This window comes from Amborella trichopoda, chromosome 2, assembly GCF_054954075.1.
Source record: "Amborella trichopoda isolate Santa Cruz 75 chromosome 2, AtrichopodaSantaCruz75HAP2 v2.0, whole genome shotgun sequence".
In the NCBI taxonomy this organism is placed as follows: Eukaryota; Viridiplantae; Streptophyta; class Magnoliopsida; order Amborellales; family Amborellaceae; genus Amborella; species Amborella trichopoda.
Window position 1 is genome coordinate 19,598,520 of NC_142337.1, and position 22,157 is coordinate 19,620,676.

A 22,157-nucleotide genomic window follows, 5' to 3' on the forward strand; every position below is an offset into this window, starting at 1 on the left:
CAGTTGTACTGTAAGTTTCCTTTCTTATTAGCCTTCCTTTCTGTATTTAATGGATTGCTATTATAATATAGCCTGCTGTTTATGCCCAACTTCTTACTCTCACAAAGATTATACCTATGTTAACACTTTGTTGCTAATGAAAGTAGTTTCCCTTGTTATCCCCGATCTCCACCCAATATATCTATGCATTATGGCCCACAATATTGACATTACGCATCACTTTCCCCATTTGTCCCTTATTTAGACTAAAACCTCACTCCCTCTTATCAAAAAGACAAAAAGAACCCATGTGTCTAGCATGCTTTGTTAAGTTTGTATTTTTATGGTTTTTGAATGCCCTCTTTCACCTAATCACTCTTAGTGATCGCCATCCTTTGGATCATTCACATCAGAGGGTTTCATTGTCAATTACTTTGCCTTGTTTTAGGGTTTCTTTGAAGACAATTTAGTTTGGGATTTTACCTTATTTATCTGTAAGTTCCATCTAATTAAGATTTTGGGTTTATTGGTTTCGAATCTGTGCGTTTATTGGTATCAAAGCCATTTAAGTCTAATTTCTTTTGCCGAGAGTGAGTGCGTCGGGTTTTTGAAAGGCCTAAGTTAACAGTGAGTACCAGAAGATTGTCCAATACTTTTGAATCCTTAATTGCTTGTTCATCTGTTAGATCCAGTTCTATTTCAGAATTCGAAAGCCTATACCAAATAAATTATATCCTTGAAGCCTCAACCAACACTCTCCTGGAATTACCCCTAATAAATCCCTATCATATATTTAAAGGACCTTCACCATCAATCAATAAAACCATATGAACACTATTTAAAAGATAAGCGCCAGAGTCTATTAAACAATTCCTTCGAACCTCTTCTTTTGACCAGTATCCTATACTTGCTACAGGTGAAGAAGAAGTCTTCACCTTGACTTTACCAGAACATCTTCCAAGCCTTTAGAACAAAAAATATTCACATATCTATTTTGGAGCAATAAGACTTGCATTAACATTTCATGGAAGAGATGGCCTTCCATTAAATATGAGTATGCTTGCATTGCCACTATTTCGACCTCCTTGAATTGTGGAACAATATTCATAACTCTTTTCCCAAATTTCACAATGACCCTTGCGGATCCAAATATGTTGAAAGCTTTAAAAGTCCAAATACAAATAACTGGAGCCCCAATGGTGTCAGATTCACACATTGCGACCCTTCACTACCAAATGGCTTATAGAGTCCAAAACCATGCCCTACAACTACCAATACCAAAGTAGCTTAATCCAGATAAAGCTTTGTTCATCGATATAAGTTAAACAGGAGCACCCTCACAACACACGAAGTGAAAGTCAAGTCGATTAAGAAATTTCTTAATCCATATGGTCTCCTCGATCACCAAACAGCACGCCACGTACTCTGCCTTCATGGTGGACAATTTTGTCATATCCTGTTTATTTGATTTTCAAGAAATTGCACCCCCTCCAAGCATGAACACATATCCAGATGTAGACTTCGCATCATCTAGATCTGTGAGATAGCTTGCACCTATATATCTGAATATCCAAGCAGCTAAAAAAAAAATGTGGGACTGTAGCAGCTCCCACTCAATTATTGCACATATAACATATACATTCTCAACATTCTTATGCATATATCATGAGGTAGCATATCAAGTCATATGCAATATGTAATTCAATACCCGTTGGTTTCACAATATGCAAAAAACCTTCATGAGCCACAAAGGTTCAACCACACTAGACATCTTGGTAGTAAATTCATACAAACCAAGTTATCTAATCAACACAACATGTGTTAGGGAAGCTCAGCATGATGGCATTCCTACAACATTCCCTATGGTTCAAAGTCTTAGGTAATCGAGGATTCTAAATAACTAGAAACATGGGTCAAGGCATATAGGTATTTAAAAAAAAACAGTGCATGATAGTTTTTCTCCCACTTTTATAAATACCTTAAAGACAAAATGTTATTCTTTTTAATAAAAAAAAATTGACTTGGTATATAGATATATGCATTCACAAGCAATTGTTATATAATAGTATGACAGTTTAAAATGAATTTCATAAAAACTTAATGGACCTTGCAAGATTATGTGGTTTTCTCAAAACCATATTCATAGACTTAGGCTTGTCTCAAATCATCCAATTTAATTATAAAATACATGCTTAGCCTTCATAAATCATTTTACCGCGTTTACCTTTAATTTCCTACCAAGTCAAGTTCATGGCCATAAAAACAAATCATATATACCATCTTATAATTTTATCCAAAATAAAGCACGACTAAATAATGTCTATTAAAGCCTTGACAAAATACTTCCTTTTTGGCAATTATGGAGAATTTATCAAGAGATCATCATCACATGCAACACATCATATTATGGACATTATTGAGAGGATGGTCACCAAGACCAAATTCCACCAGAACTCTCCCTTTGTGCTTACATATTTGAATGAACCACACCCATCTCTCGTGTTTCATCCTTATGGCTCAAAGCCCTTGATCAAATCACATCTCCATGTGTATTACTGCCTTAAGTAGTTCATACTCAACCACAAGGAGGCACAAAAACACAAGGTATTCAACACCGGCTCTTTCAAATTTGTTAGTACTTATCACTTAATGTCCATACACTCTATAAATATTTATAAAACAATTAGCCAAAATATAACCAAAGCATATTAAATAAAGTTATTGAATCCTCTTTCCCTATATGACCTTTCCTTATAATGTAGGATAGATTTCATACCTCAAAACCATGTTGTATGGTACCTGGGCTTTCTTGATTATCGCTTTTACTTGTTTGACAAGCTTTTCTGATCTTGGAAGTGCATGCAATTGTTGGAGAATATATTGGTCATTGGTTTCACATGTCACAAAGCGTCAAGCTCTTCGGCACTTGGATTCTCCTGTCTTACACCGTGAAGAAAATCTCTTCTTCATCCGATTATTTCAAATATCACAATTTCGATTCTCCCATTGATCTTTAGCGTTTTTACGCTTCCACCAAGTCTCTCTATATATCCCTTCATTTTGAAGAAACCACGATGCTTTTATAGGTATTGTATTTCTTCTTCTTTCTGCTATTTCTGGATCAAATACTCTTCATATAGATTCTCTTATCTTGCTAACTCTGCATTACATCTCTCTGAAGTTGTACTATAATAAACCATACTCATGACGCACTACAAAGCCTTTTAAAATGAGTCTTAAAGGTCTTCATAATTGGGAATTCAAGGATGTGCCTTAACATGTCACATCTTTTAATTTACTGCAGCATAGAACATGAGCATCCCGTGATAAAAATATAATATCTGTCAACTAATAAAAAGTTTATCTCCAAATCCTTTTTAGTATTGAAATAGACTCAAAAATATAAAATAATGCTCAGTTTCATTATTAAATCATATCATATAGTGAGTCTTCGTTTCAGCGACATTAAGGTCACAAGCAGAAAATCAGATTGAGCACCTCTCAATAAAAAATTTATTTCTCTCAATCCTTGAAGAATTTCTTCTTGAAATCTTTTGTGTTGAAAACTAGACTCAAAACCAAATTATAACATCATAGTTTGAATCCCAAATAATACTTTTCTTCATAGAAATAAATAAGTGACATTCACGTCACAAAAAAAATCATACTGCAGAATTCCAAGATAAACACTATCTAGTAAAATTGTCTTTTCTCTCTACCATCATGGAGTTTCCCTTTCAAACCAATTTTGTTTGAAATTAGACACATAATGATAGCACATATATTTCCACCATGCCTCATATGAATTTGTTAAGTAGGCTTGATAAATAGAGATATTCATGTCTCAATGAAGAACATACCAAATTGCAGAAAATTCAGGATGCCCTGTTTTCAATCTAAAATTTTTATTCCTCTCTTCCCATAGATATTTCTCTTTCAAATAAATTTTATTAAAAAATAGACTCAGAATGGAAGTCTAAAAATTTAGCATGGACCATAAAACATTCTGTTAAGTATATAAATAAAATCATGACTTCCAAGTCATGGAAATAGTTTTCGTTGCAGAAAACAGCACTTGAGCACCCTTTAATAAATTGATCATATCTTTTAAACCACAAGGAGTTTCTTGATGAAACTTTTTTTGCTTGAAATTAGACTCAATTTTGTGAGTTACAGTTAAATTTCAGCAAGAAATAAAATCATATGATTGGTGGGAAAAATCACGGAACTCAATGGACAGTTCCTAGATTTTGCAGGGTCAGAACTGACACCCTTATTGATGATTCCCTAACTCTCAATTCCCTTAAGATCTCCCACTGAAAGTTTTCGGGTAGATCATACTCTTAAATACACAAAATATCATTGAAGTATGTAAGAGAAAAATATCTCATTATATTTTTTATATCTCTATTCTAAAATGACCCAGAATACTCATTATGCAGAGTGTCTTTTCGGTGTTGGAATATTTCAATAATTCTTAATCGTGGGTGTATTTCTTGACAACAAAGGTCATTAGCTTTCTTATATCTCATTCCCAAGCTTGATCTCAACCTCATTAAAGAGAAAAGATAAGTAATGGCTCTGATGTCAATGAAAGAAAGACCTATGTGATCTTTTACTGGGGAATACATTTTTTTTTTTTTTTTCACCCCTTTCTTTTGGCAAAAGATCACTTACAGGTGGTCTTTATTATAATAAGATAAATTTCAAAATAAAATCAACATAACAATAAAACCAAGATCTTAACAACTTGATGCCATTGAAACAACTATGCACTATGCTTGATAATAAAAAGATAAGATTGCAAGAAAGAAAAGGAAGAGCGCCGGAGATTACCTCAACCGGGCTTATTACACCCCACACCGAGTCACTACCATCCGATGGCACGGGATCAACGGTCTAGCTTCAATCTCGAACCGCGAAAGCAAATTTCGGCGTCAAGCCACACCAATGGAACATGAATCCTTTTGATCACAAACTCAAACCCTAAGTGAATTCTCTTAGCAACCTAGTTTGAGAGAGATGGATTCTCTTTTTGTTAAACCCTAAAACCCTTAGCCTTAAATCCATATTTGAGAGATAGGAGAGAAGAACTCCATAACCTAAACCCTTAGGTTCTTTCACAATGTGGGAGAGAGAGATCAAACATGAGTGAGATAAACTTTCTTAAGAGAGAGAGATAGAAAGACAAGGTGTAGAGATTTTTTGGTAGAGACAATCCCTTTTTATAGGCTTTGAATAAGATTAGGGTTTCTTAAGGTTTTCTTTGGCTTGTCTCTTCTTGTGAGATTGAACATAGACCGTCGATCAAGGGTAACTTGTGGGGTGAGAGATCTGAGCCATCCATTCCATAGATAGGCTATCAACATTATGGAAGGTGCATGAACCATTATCCCTTTTTTCTAAACCATTTTCCCATCAATAGAAATTAAATAAATTAAATCTAATCAAAATATTGTGCGTACCATAAATAGCACAAGTCTACTCAATCTTTCCACAAAATCTTTCAAAGATATAGATCAAGTTAATATTTAGTCAATGTCTTCCAACCATATGGCCACATGTCATATCACCAAAAAATAGGAAAGAGAATAAGGGTGGGGCGTGCCACCCAAGGGAGGCACTCATGGGCCCCACCTGCTAAAAAAAATATGGCGGGCCCATGTGCACAATGGGCCCCCATGATATTTTTATATATTTAAAATTAATAGAAGGATTTTAGAATATTATTTGAATATTTAAACAATTATAAAATCAATATCTTTAATTTTATAAATCCAAAAATTATAAATAAAATATCCAGGTGTTCATAAAAATTCAAATAATAATCTTAAAATAATTTCCATCATAAAACAAACACAATTAAATTAATTTGATGAGAAAATGATCCATATGGTTTAGGAATCAACAATCATGGGGCACTTCACCTTCAACTGTGGACTACAGACCACACTTGCTTTATCAGACCGACCCAGCATTTCCCATGACCCACAGTCCAAGTAGGGGCTCATTAGCGAGTCACCAAAGTCCGATCGATGAGCCAAGGGATCGCAATCCCAGTCTGTAGATTTCAGGTCCTCCCTTAGAGACAAGTCAAGTTCACCAAGACCTTATGCAACCACATCTCTATAGTGCATAGGGGTATCTCTCGCACATGCATACACTTCCCCCTAAAAGGTAGATTTTTGGCTTTCTCGAACGATATATCGATATGCATGCCGTGTGATGGTATATGGATGAGGTTTTAGCCCCTGTTTCTGTAGGGCACCATCACACACAAGGGTCACACAGTCCCTCGGCTCACTCATCAGGGTATATTCTCCGACCTCATCAAGGGTTAACCTATTAGAACCCTTCTCGGTTTGTTTTTTATGCCCAGGTAACATGGGTTTTTCCCAACCGATTGGCCTAGATTGTCAAGCACAGTCCGGTATCTGCAAACATCGTTTGCTTAGTATGGTCCACAAGGGACCACACTCCCACTGAGTTCATGTTCCACTATATCATTTCATTTTACAAGCACTCATAAGGCCTTTAAAGGCCACATAAACCCAATAGAGTGAGGTCTATATGAACCAGTAAGTTTCTTATGTATTAGTGAGTTTCCTGAGTAATATATTATTTGAGTTTTTTCTATTATGAATTGCTTGCTTACATTGTATAGGGCCCTTCGTATTTCTATCTAAACCTTATTCTCTGTAACACTCAAAAGGTGTACCATTAAAAGATCATATTTTGCTCAAAAAAGGAGGTCATGTAAAAGGCAGTTGTTTGGATCCTTTGGCTTTAGTGGCTGCTAGTCAGGAGTGAGAAAGTTCTGTTTTTTAGGTAGAAACGCAGTAGGTAAGCATAGTGGATTATGTCAGTCAATGGAGTTATACCACCTTGGCTCTTAAAACATTCATCATGTTAAATCTGCTTCGTATAATCTAGAACTTTCAACTTCTAGAGAGCCGTAAGAGTATTTTTTTATTATGGGTTTGTATGATGTTCGATCTCTCATCAAATCAACGCTGAAGAAATTCAGTCATTTCATATGCCAATTTTGTGATGTGAATCTTTAATCACTTCTGTTTGATTTCCTTGATCAGATAATCATCAATTCAACAAAGATGGTCAGATTAAAATAGGCTAGACGTGGTCTATAAATTGCAATAAATTTTAGCAGCTCAAGTCAATAACAAAAAGTCAATAAATATATTGCTAATCTTGACGCAGTTTGTGCTGCTCCAATTCAGCAACAAATTTTGATGGAAATTCACTCATTTTATTGATCAAAATATCACCCAAAATCTTTAGTAATATGATCTGCAATTTTTTCTCCAACACTTTAATCAAATTTGGAGAAAAAAAATGCAGGTGTTTTTGCTGTTGTAAAACCAACAAAAAATGTAATCCACATTACTGTGTAATTGATTCGATTCTTTCATCAAACTAACTTCAAATCATAGATGAATGGATAACACAATTTTAGAATAGTCATAGATCAATTTTGATAAGTTTTATGTGACGCTTCAATTAAAATTTAAGAAAAAAAAAATTGTTGCTCTTGTCATTATAGAAAAATAGCAAATCCGATCCATATTACTGTGTAATTGATTCAATTCTTTGATCAAACTGACTAAATGCACTGCTAATGTATATGTACATTGCAGATGTAACCACCAATTTATGACACATTTCCAGGCCATCTGTATTTCTCTCTCTAGGTATATATTTCATTCTTCATGCTCTTTTTTATTATTCTTAAAGTAGTATTAATTAAGAATAACACATGTCATTCTCTTTTGTTTGTCTTTTATAAACTTTAGATTTTGATCTTCAAGGGGAAATGTGATGTCTTCGATGAGAAAGGGATGGAAAATGTGATTTGTGCAGTGAATAGCTCAATTCTGGACCTCTATTGATCTCTGAGTTTTCTTGACAATGTGTTCGATGATCTTGAATTCCTAAGGCATTCAACATTCAAGTACGGAAAGTACACACTTATCTCTTGTCAAGGTAATTGAGAAATTGAGCAAGCGCAGATTATCAATAACAAGCTGATACTCCTAGTTAAACTCAACAATCACTTCCAATGACTTCAATCCACACTTATATTGACGAATTTCCTCCCTGTAGTGGACTTCATCAATGAATGTCAATTTGCTTGCTGATCTAAGAAAATGATTGCCATTTGGAGCCTGATATCAATAACAAGCAATCATTTTCCCTCTCTAACCCCTCCCAAACTACCAGACCTACATCCTTTAGGAGACTTATCTTTTTTCAACTTCACCATCCCGGCCAATTGAATACTCAAAACTCTTAATGGTAGTGATTATTGGATTGCAACATATTGTTATCGGTTCATCTGTTTAAAAACAGTCAACTGAAGTAGGGATTTTTGCAATCTGATGCTTTGGTGCATTTCCTAGAGAAGAGTTCGCTAAATACCCCAAACCATCCTAATAAGCCTCTTTTTAATATGCCCATAAGCCTTGTGATATTTAACACCACAAGGCGTAGAAGATTTGTCCTTCTACACCGACCTAGAGCTGGCTTTAATTCAGATTATCGAACAAATCTTGAATAATTTAGTGAGTGGAATAGAAGCCAGTTTGAGTTGTTGATGCCATACAATCGCTAGAGTTTTACGAAAAAGATCCTTAAATTGAGGGTCATTGGAGATGAGTTTGTACCAATGGTTTAAAAACCGGATCGGTGACCCGGATCGGGCTTTTCAAAAACCGATCCGGATCGGCGAATCGGCGATCCAGATCGGCGAATCGGAGTTCCGGATCGGAATCGGGTGAATAAAGCTTCAAAAAAATCCGAAAAAATTATTAAAATTCATTATAAATATTGTTTTTTAGGAATTCAATAAAAAATGAGGGTACTCCATTAAGAATTTTCATGTTTTTGGATGAATATGCGAATATTGATATGTCCTATGTTTGGCAATTTTTTTACCTTTGCTAGCATTAAGAATTGCCACCATCTGTTTTTTTACATTACTAGGGACACTAGTGCATGCAGAAACTTCTCCCTTAACCCCTGCCAAGTGTTGCTTGAACCTATGTACCCCACTACTTATCACTCTTTGACAGTAATTACAAATAATTTTGTCTTTCTTGTTGAGATCAAGTCTGACCCCATGTTGCCATGCAGGGTCTTCTATAGATCTTGACATGATTCAACTGTTTTAAGATGTAAAAAGTTTAAATTAACCTGACAGTTCAAAAAAAAAAATAATCACAATATGTAGTGATAATATGTTGCGGTAGTTCATGTAGTCATATTCGTTGTTATTTGTTATTGCAAAATACCTTTTTTGACAATAATATTTCGTACATATCAATTACAAACATTTAGAATAATACAAAATGCAAGCTCCAAACATGGCTACAACTCAATTATCAAGAACATACATTTTTTGCATTAAAAAATTAATAATAAAAACAATTCTTCAAAGAGCCGGCTAACATCAGTCATTCCAACTTAAAAATCCATGAACAACAAATAAAAAAAATACAGTTTTGTATTGAAAATATAATAACATGCATTTTTTTGCATAAATAATCCATCAACATACAATTTTTTCAACAAAAACTTTAACAATAAAAATTTAAAATATGGTTTAATACCTCATGATAATTAAAACCTTGTCACGATTTTCACATCTTTTCGGAAAATCATCAATTTTCAAAAAATTCGATCATGAAAAAAAAAAAATAAAAAATTACAGCAAACTCAAACAATAAAAATTAAAAATTAGGTTTAAATGTTTAATACATCATGATAATCAAAACTTTATCACGATTTTCACATCTTTTCGAAAAATCATCATTTTTCAAAAAATTCGATCATGGATAAAAAAAAAAAAAAAAAAAAAGTACAGCAAATTTTCAAAAAATTCGATCATGGATTAAAAAAAAAATTAACAAATTTTCAAAAAGTTCGATCATGGATTAAAAAAAAAAATTCATAAATTTTCTAAAAATTCGATCATGGATTACAAAAAATTCGATCATGGATTACATAAAATTCGATCATGGATTACATAAAATTCGATCATGGATTACAAAAAAAAAAAAAAACATAAAAAAACAAAAAATTCGATCGTGGATTACAAGAACAAAAAAAAACAATTCCATCATGGATTACAAAAAATTCAATCATGGGTTACAAAAAAAAAAAAAACACAAAAAATTCGATCAAGGATTACAAGTAAAAAAAACAAACATTTTGATCATGGATTACAAAAAAGTTGATCATGGATTACAGAAAATTCGATCATGGATTACATAAAATTCGATCATGGATTACATAAAATTCGATCATGGATTACAAAAAAGTCGATCATGGATTACAGAAAATTCTATCATGGATTACAAGAAATTCGTTCATGGATTACATAAAATTCGATCATGCATTACAAAAAAAAAAAACAAAAAAAAACAAAAAATTCGATCGTGGATTACTAAAAAAGAAAAAAACAATTACATCATGGATAACAAAAAATTCAATCATAGATTACAAAAAACTCTATCATGGGTTACATAAAAAACAAAAAACAAAAAATTCGATCATGGATTACAAAAAAAAACAAACATTTCGATCATGGATTACAAAACATTCGATCATGGATTACAAAAAATTCTATCATGGGTTACAAAAATAAAAAATAAAAAATAAAATTCGATCATGGATTACAAGAAAAAAAAACAAACATTTTGATCATGGATTACAAAAAATTCGATCATAGATTACAAAAAATTCTATCATGGGCTACAAAAAAAAAAAAAAAAAAAAAAAAAAAAAAAAAAAAAAAATTTGTTCTTCACAGAGTCGTTTTACATAAGCGATTTTAACTCAAAAATTCACCTCCAAGTGAATAAATTACATCCAATTGACTATATTTTCTGATAAACAACAATATAAGGAATCAAAAACCTAAATTTTTAACACATTATTTCTAATATATCATGAAAACAAAATCAAAAGGCGGAAAAAAACAAAAAAAACAGCGGAATTTTTTTCCCCTGACATCTCACTGTTCATATCAAATTTCTTGCTGTAATTGACCAGATTACGTAAAATTAAAAATTTTAAATCATACTAGACACAATAAAGATTAAAAACCCTAATTATTGAACTCATTTTGTTCAAAATATGCCATGAAATAAATCAAATGGCGGAAAAACAAAAAAACCCAAAGTTCTTACCTGTTTTTGTGAACCGAAGCCTTCAATCTCCAAAAAAGTCTGTTTTTCTCAACGATTTTCACAAATTAGTAACAAAATCTTTTGATTCACAGCTTTAAGATCAATATGCCAACAAATTTTGAAAGATTCATGCCCTATTTGGCATGAAATTTCAAAAATGGCGGAAACCCTAAACCCCGAATTTTTCTTGATCCAAAAACAACCAATTTTTCCACCATTAAATCGTTAAAAAAGCTGAATAAAGCTGTTTACAGCCTGAAAAACAGATCACGTGCCGAAAAAAACAAAAAAAATGATCAAAAAATGACAAATTTGAAAAAAATCCGTGAAGAACACTGTGCAACCCGTGTTCTTCACGGACTCGCCGATTCCGCACAGTGAATCGGCGAGTCACTGTGCGGAATCGTCCGGTTCTCTCTAGAACCGGACGATTCCCGGTTTTTGAACCGATCCGGTCCCTTTTTCGTGAATTCCGAGTCGAACCGGGCGAGTCCGGTTCGACTCGACGATTTTTTAAACGCTGGTTTGTACTATTGGGCAATGTTGTCAGATTCGCTTGGGAGTCTTTTTTAGTTTGGTGAGAAAAATGAAGCAATCTGGTTGATTATGTAGAAGATTTTAGACTTTAGTTATTTATTTAGTTAATTTAATATAAATAAATTAGATATTTATTATAAAAAAAAAGAATGGAAAAAATTAAAATAAATTTTTTTTTTAAAAAAAAAAAAAGTTAAAATTTTAAAAATACTTTTATATAAGTATTTCTTTTTTGACCGAAGCAGCACCGCGCTTCTCTTCGCTTCGGTTTACGCTTAAAATCTATAAGCTTCGGCCGAAGCACAGTGAGTTTGATAAATAAAAGAACTGCAAGCATGGATATAAAGTCCCACTGCGGACAAAACATAATAGTTTGCCTAGGGATCCTACAGTCCTAATTTATTTTCTCCCATTTTCATTTAAAGATGCAGTTCATAGCCTCCACATGAGGAACAAGAGGTATTCTTGCAAACACGAGTTGAAAAGGAGGCCGATTTCCTTGGAGGCACACTCTAAACCGATTAGAACCCCTAGCTGCAATTTCAAACGTCAGTTCCATAGAGGTATTCTTCAATCAATAGGACTCCATCAACAATCTCATTGGGAGAACCGCAGGTTGAATCATATACAAAAGATTCGTGAGGGGCCTTAAGGTCATGAGTTGCTCTTAACCACTATTGATCTCTAGGTTTACTTCATAATGCATCGAATAATCTTGAATTCCTAATGCATTCAAGGTATAACTCTCCTGCAAAACCAATACTCAACTCTCACATAAAAATATACAAATGCAGCCTTTTTACAACCAAATCCTTATATGCTCTCAATTTGAACCATAATTGTATGAGTATTCTAGAATTAAAAGGAAATATAAAGTATAGCATACAGAGAGAGAGCGTCCTCTATACAACAGGTTAAATTCCAGAAATTTGTCAAAATATTCACGGAAAAGAATAATATCAAATACTAATCGATGTATTGAACAATTACAATGACAACAAAAAAAAGGATATCTAAGAACTATTGACATATCTATGCATGGGAAGCTTGGTTTATGATACAAAGACATTAATTGTTGCTCTATTTAATAAAATTTCAGCAAGAATATTTGAATATTACTATTGTGCATGATTACTTTCTCAAAATTGATTTATGCAGATGTATTTTACTTGTGAAGGCATCATGATGAAACTTTGACGTTCCAAATACAACACGAACTTAGTTTTTACTTTTCATTTTAATAATCTTATGTTGCTCACTAAATTTATTGTATTGCACCATTACATAATATATCAACGTAGGAACAGTTAGAAGAGAAAGAGAGCGAGGCAAGTGACTGTTTCCATATATCATGCATAAGAGGTATTTATAATAATCAATCACATGATTTTTTTTATTTTTTTTATGAGACATCAAGAAAATTAGATATTTGGTACAGAAATGTTTCGATTTAGAGAAAGACATGAAAATATCTGGTTATTAATAAATACATATGATATATGATACGTATCATAATATTTATTGTTTTGATTAAGGCTTAAAAATTCAGCGATTTGGATCAGAATCGTTCAATCCGGATAAGAAATCATCGATGACGATTCGATTCCCGTCATATATTGGGAATTGGTCGGGCCCTTTTTGAACCGGTCAGATCTTTGACAAAATTGCTCGATTTGAACCGGTCAGATTTTTAACAAAACTGCCCGATTTTGTTAGAAACCATCGAATCTGTAAGGCTAGAACCAGTCAGTTTTGGTATGAATTGGGTTGAATGAGGAAACTTGGATAAGTGCATTGTTGAAATTTTTTCTTTTTAAGTGCATTTTTTAAATTCTTTTTAAAATGCCCACGCCATATTTTTTTGTCCCAAAAAGTTAACTTTACGTGCACCCAACTAACCAACCATTTGCCACTCCGTTGATAAGTGTGCACATACTCAACAACTCACGCGTATTGTGTAAGGCTTTTATAGATGTAGGGACTTCATTTAATCTTTGATGTAGGACAAATCAGTCTCATTTCTTCACCATCGCACAAAACAAACTTTGGGGCCAAAATTTTCTAGTCTCTTTGTATTTCCTTCGTGCGCCCCCCATTGGTGTCTCTCTCTGTCACTTGGCATCTCTCTCTCTTTACAAACAATCAATTTCACAAAGATTATTTCTTTCCTCTATTAATAACTTCTTCCACTAAATTTGTTTCATATAACGTCTATTAAAACTCAAAACTCTTCAGTTAATGCAAAAAAAAAAAAAAAACAAATTTATTATCATATTATATTTACATTTTATTTTGACTATAAAATAAATTTAATAGACAATAAATACTCAACATGAGATAGGTTCTCAGTATTTACATACTTTTGACACAATAATGAAAAATCATAATGCAATTGCTATTATTTCTTTTAGAAACCTAAAACACTTGATTTTTGAGAAATTATAGTGTGACTTTTTGAAATTTTTTGAGGTTGAAAATGGCCAATCCGACCGATTCTCCGATCCGTTTTATTAAACCTTGGTTTTTGATATATATTTAGAGGTATTTTGCATCAACGAGTTGCGAAAGTAGTACTTCTACGATTGCTCAGTCCTCAGTGTCTTAAAAAATTCCTCTTAATATCTGCTCCCTTGGAAAGAAGATCCATATTGAACATCTTTGTTCATCATATAAAATGTATTGATTTATTCTTATCTGTGATCATATGGTGTATTTTAGCATTAGTAAACATATTTTGTGCTTTTTGGCACGTTTATGATACTATCATTCTACGCACGTGAAGTCATTTGAAGATTTTGTTAAATATATCTCGAATCATACCGGTGCTTTTGGATGCTCAATGATCATGAGATTGTTGCTGATTTACACTTATTTATTCAGTGGAATATGTTTTTGAGCTCTGTTGATATGATATTATACATGAGGAGAGGTTTCTATACTTCTCCTACAGTGTAGAAGATCTATATTTCCCCTACCGTCCAGCCGTTCAAATTTTGATCAAGAGAGCCACTCACTGTTTGATCTTAGATCCAACGTCTCAAAGAATTTTATTTTTAGTTTTTTTTATACAAATTGTATGAATATGAACTTTGATATGTTCTATCTCCTCATTGGGGCGCACCTATAAAAAATATTAAAAAAATAATTTTTTGATAAAATATAATGACCAAAATACCCCTTGAAAATTTTAAGGGTATTTTGGTCATTTTATTTTATTGGAAATATTGTTTTAATATTTTGCGCTAGTGTGAGTTTAATAGTGGATTGGACTTCCAAAATTTGGTGTCAAAATAGTTTATAGAAAAAAAGTTAAAAATAAAATGGTGTAGAGATGTGATATTGTGATTGGGGCAATCTTAACCTTCCATTCAAAATGGACGGTTGGATAAGGAGAAGTATATAAGTTTTATGCTAGAGGAAGTATAGAAAGCTTGCCTTTATACATGCCCATAATTTTACTAACTTTTTGACAAATTTAAATATGTGTATTCATTTGAATGTAGATTATTATTTTTGTTACAAAGATATGCCTCAAAAAATAAAACAACAGTCTATTCAAGTAGAATAACGATGCAAACAAGAGAGTTGCCAAACAAGAATAAAGGTGAAAAATAGGATATAGAATACGCGATAAAAGTTCCTACCCAAAAAGATGATGTTGAAAACCAGTTAAAAATAATAGATACATGTAGCTACTGCAATGCAGTGAAAGTACAATACGAATTACTTGGTTTTTTTTGCTTGAATCGACAAATTGTTATGACATATATAGAACCTCGAACTGAGATATGGGATTTATTTACAAATAAAACGCAATATCACAAAAATTTCCAAAATAATATACTAGGATATAATTCCGTCTTTCAATTTAACAATATTTTGGGTTCCTGAAATGATGGAAACATACTACAAAGGAAATAGCATTTATACATTTAAAATTAGAAGTCGCGTAGATCGCAATGATCCACGCTATTACCTATAGATAATCAACCTAGACTAGATGAGTATAAAATTGTTTTAAATAAAAATAGCAATTTAGATAAACGACTATACAATAAAACTTCAGCAGCCACAATCTGGATTACTGGAAATAATGATATTGAATGTAGAGAACGAAATGTATCTATCTAATCATGATCAGATCAATTGATGATCAGATCAATTGATATTGACAACGAATTATTTTGGATATCCTCTCTTATTCCCTCTTGACAAATTTGGGTGGAAAGATAATATATTGAGAGCGGAAATACATAATCTGTATTACGTGGAGGGAGATTTTTCTAGCAATATATAATAGATATGTATGTAAAACTCGAAACACAGAGATTAATATGAAGATGAGGATAGAATAAAGGGTATGGTTTGTATAGAGCAAAGGTTCTAAACAATCAAAGTAGAAACATACCTTCAAGTAGTGTCGAGAAATATGGTTTCAATGCTGGAAATCTTTGTGATATCTTTAAAATATATTTTCGTCTTTAATTATAAAATTTAAAGCTTCAAAAATAGTGTAGATCGAGAATATCTATCAAAACTTAAAAAATCTTGAAAATTGACGGTCAAATAATGTGTTACAAGATGCACTATTTCCAAAACTTGAAATCCATTTTTTTTCTCATGTCCATGCATCTTTATGTTGAGATGATCAATTTAAGGATATTTGGGCATCAAAACAACCTCTTCTAGTGATACTTTTAAGATGGGCTCTAATTTGATTGTTTAGAGCCTTGGCTTTATATAAACTTTTTCCTATAATAAAATTAGCTGAAGAATAGAATTGTTTCAGCAGAATTGCCAGGTAAAGAAATAAATCCTATTCTCTATGAACGCGTCCAAAAATATATGATCCACGGATATTATGGTTTAAGAAAAAAAATAACGCAATGTATTAAATATGGCAGATGTAAATTTCAGTACCCAAGGGAATATTCAGAAAATATGATATTATCTTATAAGAATTATCCAATCTACGAGAGATCAAGATATTGTTACAATTCTTACTCTCAATAACGATATAATTGACGATAGATGGGTGGTTCCATATAACATATATTTATTATTATAAAATATAACTACACCATATAAATGTCCATGCTCAAATATTAAAGCTAGTAGATATTTATACAAATTTATATATATAACAGACATGACATAATACAAATTATTAATAATTCAGATAATGAGGGTGCAATAGTAAATGAAATTACAAACTTCCGTGATGCACGATGAGTTTCTCCACAATAAACTACATGGAGGATTTTTTATTTGAATTGACTCCTTCAGTCCATCGTCTGCCATTACATTTACCAAACCAACATTCACTATGTTTTAGTGAACAGCAATATTTAGGTAATATTATTAAAAATCCTGATATATGTAAAACAAAACTTACAATAGTTTTTGAGGCCAACGAGAACATTCCATTAGAAGAGAAGGACAACATGCAAAGATTTCCCAGAAAAGCACACATGGACTGATAAACACAAAATCTAGTCAAGAAGGGAACAAAAAAATAATATAGGAAGAATTTAGATGCTAACCCGATGGATGGTAAAAAATACTACCTACGATTATTATTGAATCACATTAGAGGACAAACCTCATATGAAAGCCTTCTAACTCTAGATAATTATGTAAGTACTAGTTTTAAAAAAAGTACAGAAAAAAGCATTAACGGGAAGGAAATAATGACCTCCTAGAATGTATTGAAGAATCTATGACTTAGAAGAGCAAATGTATTGAAGAATCTATGACTTAGAAGATGCCATTTGCTTTGTGATAGCTATTAGCATTTGAAAGTGTAGATGAACACTTTTAAAAATATTTGACAATTGTGACAATACAACTCGAATTTTCAACACAACTGCATCACATATGCCTTCACAAGCCTCATTCACAATCACATAATGGCAATTAAAGGCAACAAAACACGTTACATACACAAAACAACGAGGATACAACTCAATTAGGGTTCATTGTCCAAAACAATGCAAGACTACACGAGGAGATCAAGTTCACAACAGTTGTAACTAACGCTTTGCAAGATACAGTACAATACGTATTATAAGGCAAAATTATACATCAATATAACCACAAATCTTCATCATGATCTCCATATTACATACACATGAATGCTTAAGTAAAACAAGTATCATGAACATGGGAAGCCACTATGAGCTCTTGGTGCCCCATTCACGGCCTTAGGTCTTATCTATTTTCCATAGTGTGACATGTAATGGTAAATCTCAAGTCGTGGCCAAGAATACTCTATCAAATGGGAAACCAAGCATCTATGGAGCTACACTTCATTCATAGAAGGATTTCAAATAATCACAAGATCAAACACATCATGGGAGCTCGTGGAAAAAATCATGCATCAAAAACACCAACATGCCCAAATAAAAAGCTTGGCATAGTTTCCCCTTATCGATTAACCTTTTAGCTCCATCAAATATGAATTTCCCTTTGATCTTAAGTCTTAACCTCAAAAATCTCAGAGAATATCAATCAATCAAGCGCCAAGAAACTTAGAGAGAAATTCTCATGGAAACTATCTCAAATCAACATCGATCATACCCTCAATCTCATAAATCTGTGAATAGATATAACAGCCATAGATATGGCAAAAATCTACATAGAAACTGTATTATCTTACAACCCTTTGGACTCTTTTGATCATAAATTTTTGACTCAAACAAATACTAAAATGACATCCTATTCAAACTTCATCTCTATTTAAAACTCCATCTCTCTCTCTCTCTTCACTTCTCGATGAGTTTTTCAGCTAAAGGGTTTAGCTTGAGCTTGAACACGAGCACATCTTCTTATGTGTGTGTGAGAGATGGAGTTTGAGAGAGAGAGAGAGAGAGAGAGAGAGAGAGAGAGAGAGAGAGAGATGAAGTTTGGGTTTTAGAGAGAGAGTTTTAGAAAGAGAAAAGATGGAGTTTGAATTTTAGGGAAGGAGATGGAGTTTTGAAAGGGAGAGATAGGGTTTTGAGAGAGAGATAGAGTTTTAGAGAGAGAGAAAATCATTTCATAAGTTATTGAGGTCTATTATATATGGTCAAAAGAGTTTACGGGGTTGGAAGATAGAAAAGAGAAGTCTTTTTACTTATGAGTAATATTTTCAACTTTTGGATCTGATGAGATATATATATTTTCAATTCTTGGATCTAATGAAATATAGAAGTTAAAAATAGGAGATAATAAAATATTTTCCTTCAAAATATCATTGTATTGTAAATACAATATATTTGTATTATTGAATACAGAGATCAAGTTTGTCTATCAGAGCCAAGCCAGGTTCCTTGTGGTCTTGTTTGGCCTTCCCGTTTCCTGTATTACGGTATTTTCCTCTTTGATCCCCCTTTTATTCTCACGTTTGACTTTCCCTGAAAATAAACTCTCTCTCACCGGAAAAGTATCTGAACCCATTGGAACAGCGTGAAAAGCCCTTGAACCTGTCAAAAATCTGTCCCTGAACTTGCCGGAAACATCTCTGAACTTGACAAGGTATTTTTCGGCGGATGGATTTTTTTTCAGATCTGGGTGGTTTGTGAAGCCATAGAGGCTTGGTTTCATTGGTTCTTAGGTTTCAGATCAGTGCTTTCTGCTGTCATCCGTGCCAGAATCTGGCCGGAATCTCTGCCCCCAAATTTCTGGCTGGAATTGTCTCTCTTTCTATTGATCTCTCCCTACGAAATCTGACCGGAATCGCCTGTGCTTGCAACCTGCTGTCATCCCTCAATGGTTTCTGGCCAGAATCAGTACTAGAATCTTTTTGGAATTAGCTTATGAGTTCGCCGCCTTCTCTGTGCCGGAATCTTGCCAGAATCAGTGTCGAAATTCTGTCTCTCAGTCCCTGTCCTCGATCTCTGACCACTTTCTCTCATTTGTTCTCCATCTCTCTCGACTCTCTGCTCTCCACACTGTCTTGTTACTGGACAACTTCGTGTTTGCAGGTTGTCGCCCCAACTCATACTTTCTATTCTTCCTCTAGGCCTTCTTCTTCCCTCCTGTGGCATGCCTCTTGTGCAAAGAATCAAGAGAAATTTTGTTGCACTATTCCCTTTTTCCTCTCTCTACCTCATTTGCAGGTCTCTACCTTTTTCTTTCATTTGCAAGAGGGATCACCTTGTTGCACTATTCCCTCATTTGCATAAGGAAAAGGTCTCCTCGGATACATAGATGGGACCTAGAAGAAACTTCGAAGAATGGAGCATAAATAATACTCACATTATAGCATGGTTGATGGGCTCATCTGCAAGTAATATAGGGATCAACCTGAGCTTTTTCAAAACTGCTCGAGAAGCATGGATATTTTTTGAGGAAATTTATAATTAGACTAACTGGGCACGAAAGTACCAGTTATTATAGGAACTTCGCTCCCTCAGACAGGGAGAGTAGTCCCTCAGACAGGGAGAGCAGTCAATTTAGGACTTTTACTCATATATGAAGTCACTTTGGGATGCTCTTGCAATGATGGAACCTGCAATTGAACATGGTTCTAGCGCAAAAATAATCGCCAAATCTCGGGAGGACTTTCAAGTAATTGAATTCTTAATGGTACTCCGTCCAGAATTTGAGGGTGTCAAAAATGTCCTGATGCATAGAAGCTCTCTCCCCACTTTGAATCAAGCTCTCTCTAAGCTAATTGCAAAAGAAACCAAGATCAAATCTCTTAACTCAAAATTTAAAGGCGACGCGGTTTTTGTGGCGACCCGACCTCAGACGACTAATGTGTTTAAACAAAATCAGCGCAATTCGTATTATCTTCCTCTTAAGAACATGCAATCGATCAAATGTAGCTATTGTAAAGAACTGAGACATTTCAAATACACCTGCCCAAGCAAGAAGAAACAAGTCTTTGCTTGTGTTGCTGATACAAGTCAACCATTGATCAAGCACACACCAACTCATATTGGAGGTCAGAGTCCTACTCCCGCTTCACCACCAGTAACATTTACTCTGGAACAAGTACAGTCTATGCTTTCCCAGTCACAACTAGCCTCAAAACCCACTCCCTCCTTTTCAAGTAACTTTGTTTCTACCTCTTGGTTGCTTGACTCAGGTGCTTCTCACCATATGATCTCCAATGAGTCAATCCTAGTTGATTGTAAGCCCTTTTCTGATTCTATCTATATTGCTGATGGGGCCATTATGAAAGCATAAAAAATGGGCTATATATCTCTTACCTCTGACCCTTCTGATAAATTTAAAATTTCGAATGTTTACTATGTTCCTTCTCTTTCCATGAATTTATTATCTGTCAGTCAGATTACCCGTTTCAATTGTAATGTTGTTTTTTCTCCATCTTCTTGTTACATACAGGATCAACAGTCAGGGCAATTGATTGGGACTGGGTATAAAGTTGTCAATTTGTACTACCTGGACTATCTGCATATGCCAAACTCTTTTGTCTGTGTTGTTTCTACTGTCAATGACACATCCCTATGTCATCAACGTCTTGGTCACATCTCTGCTTCTCGTTTCCAGTCTTTATTTTCCCGAAATGTGCTAGGTACTGTTAAAAATAAATTTTTTATTAATGTCCAACATTGTGCAATTTGTAAATTATCTAAATCTTACGCTTTACCTTTTTCTCAAAGTACTTTTGTTTCCCTTTTTATGTTCGATCTTATTTATACTGATGTGTGAGGTCCTGCACCTATTCCATCTAAAGGAGGGTCCCATTATTTTGTAACTTTTATTGATGATCATGCTCGTTTTATATGGGCTTTCTTTATGAATACTCGCATTGAACGTTTTCAAATCTTCACTCAGTTTTATTCGTATGTCGAAACCCAATTCTCCACTAAAATTAAAGCCCTGCGCTCAGATTCTGGAGGGGAATATGTTAGTGGGTTGCTTCAACAATTCTTGGTTAAGTACAACATTCAGCACCACAAAACATGTCCTTATACACCAGGACAAAATGGTATTCCTGAACGTTAAAATCATCATATTTTAGAAACCACAAGATCCCTTATGTTTTCTACATCTGTCCCAAAAGAATTTTAGGCAGAAGCTGTTCGTAACTCGATCTTCCTCATGCCATCCTCCATTTTATTTGGTGAAACACCTTACCAAAAATTGTTTACATGGCCACTCGATTATTCTCTCCTAAGTGTATTTGGCTGCACTTGTTTTGTTTTGTTACCTCCAACTGAGAGAGATACGTTTTCTCCAAAGTCGATCAAATGTTGCTTTATTGGTTACCCTGATCATAAAAAAGGATACAGGTGTTATGACCATGTGACCATAAGGCTTTGGGTATCTCGACATGTGGTGTTTTCTGAGAACATTCCAGTATTTGTTAATAACAATACTTCCTCACCTTCACACCTTTGTTTTTTGGTCCCCTTCTCTGCTTTTGTTCCTCCTTCCTCTAGTCATTGCACCTGGGTCACTCCTTTTGAAGTCTAGGAAAAA

The 22,157-nt window shown here is 33.7% G+C and overlaps 1 long non-coding RNA gene across 17 annotated transcripts in view; it reads left to right on the forward strand.

Moving 5' to 3' along the window:
- The window catches only part of LOC105421543 (uncharacterized), a 38,384-nt gene extending 23,635 nt beyond the window's left edge, over positions 1–14,749 (forward strand). For 2 of the 17 annotated variants that reach the window (XR_016049369.1, XR_016049380.1), the window contains 2 exons: positions 7,635–7,688; positions 14,604–14,749. This is a non-coding gene — a long non-coding RNA (uncharacterized LOC105421543). Of the gene's footprint in view, positions 1–7,634; positions 7,907–12,148; positions 14,105–14,603 lie in introns of those variants that run through there. The other 15 variants (XR_016049362.1, XR_016049377.1, XR_016049366.1 and 12 more) reach the window with 10 other exon arrangements.
- Positions 14,750–22,157: the final 7,408 nt, after the last annotated feature.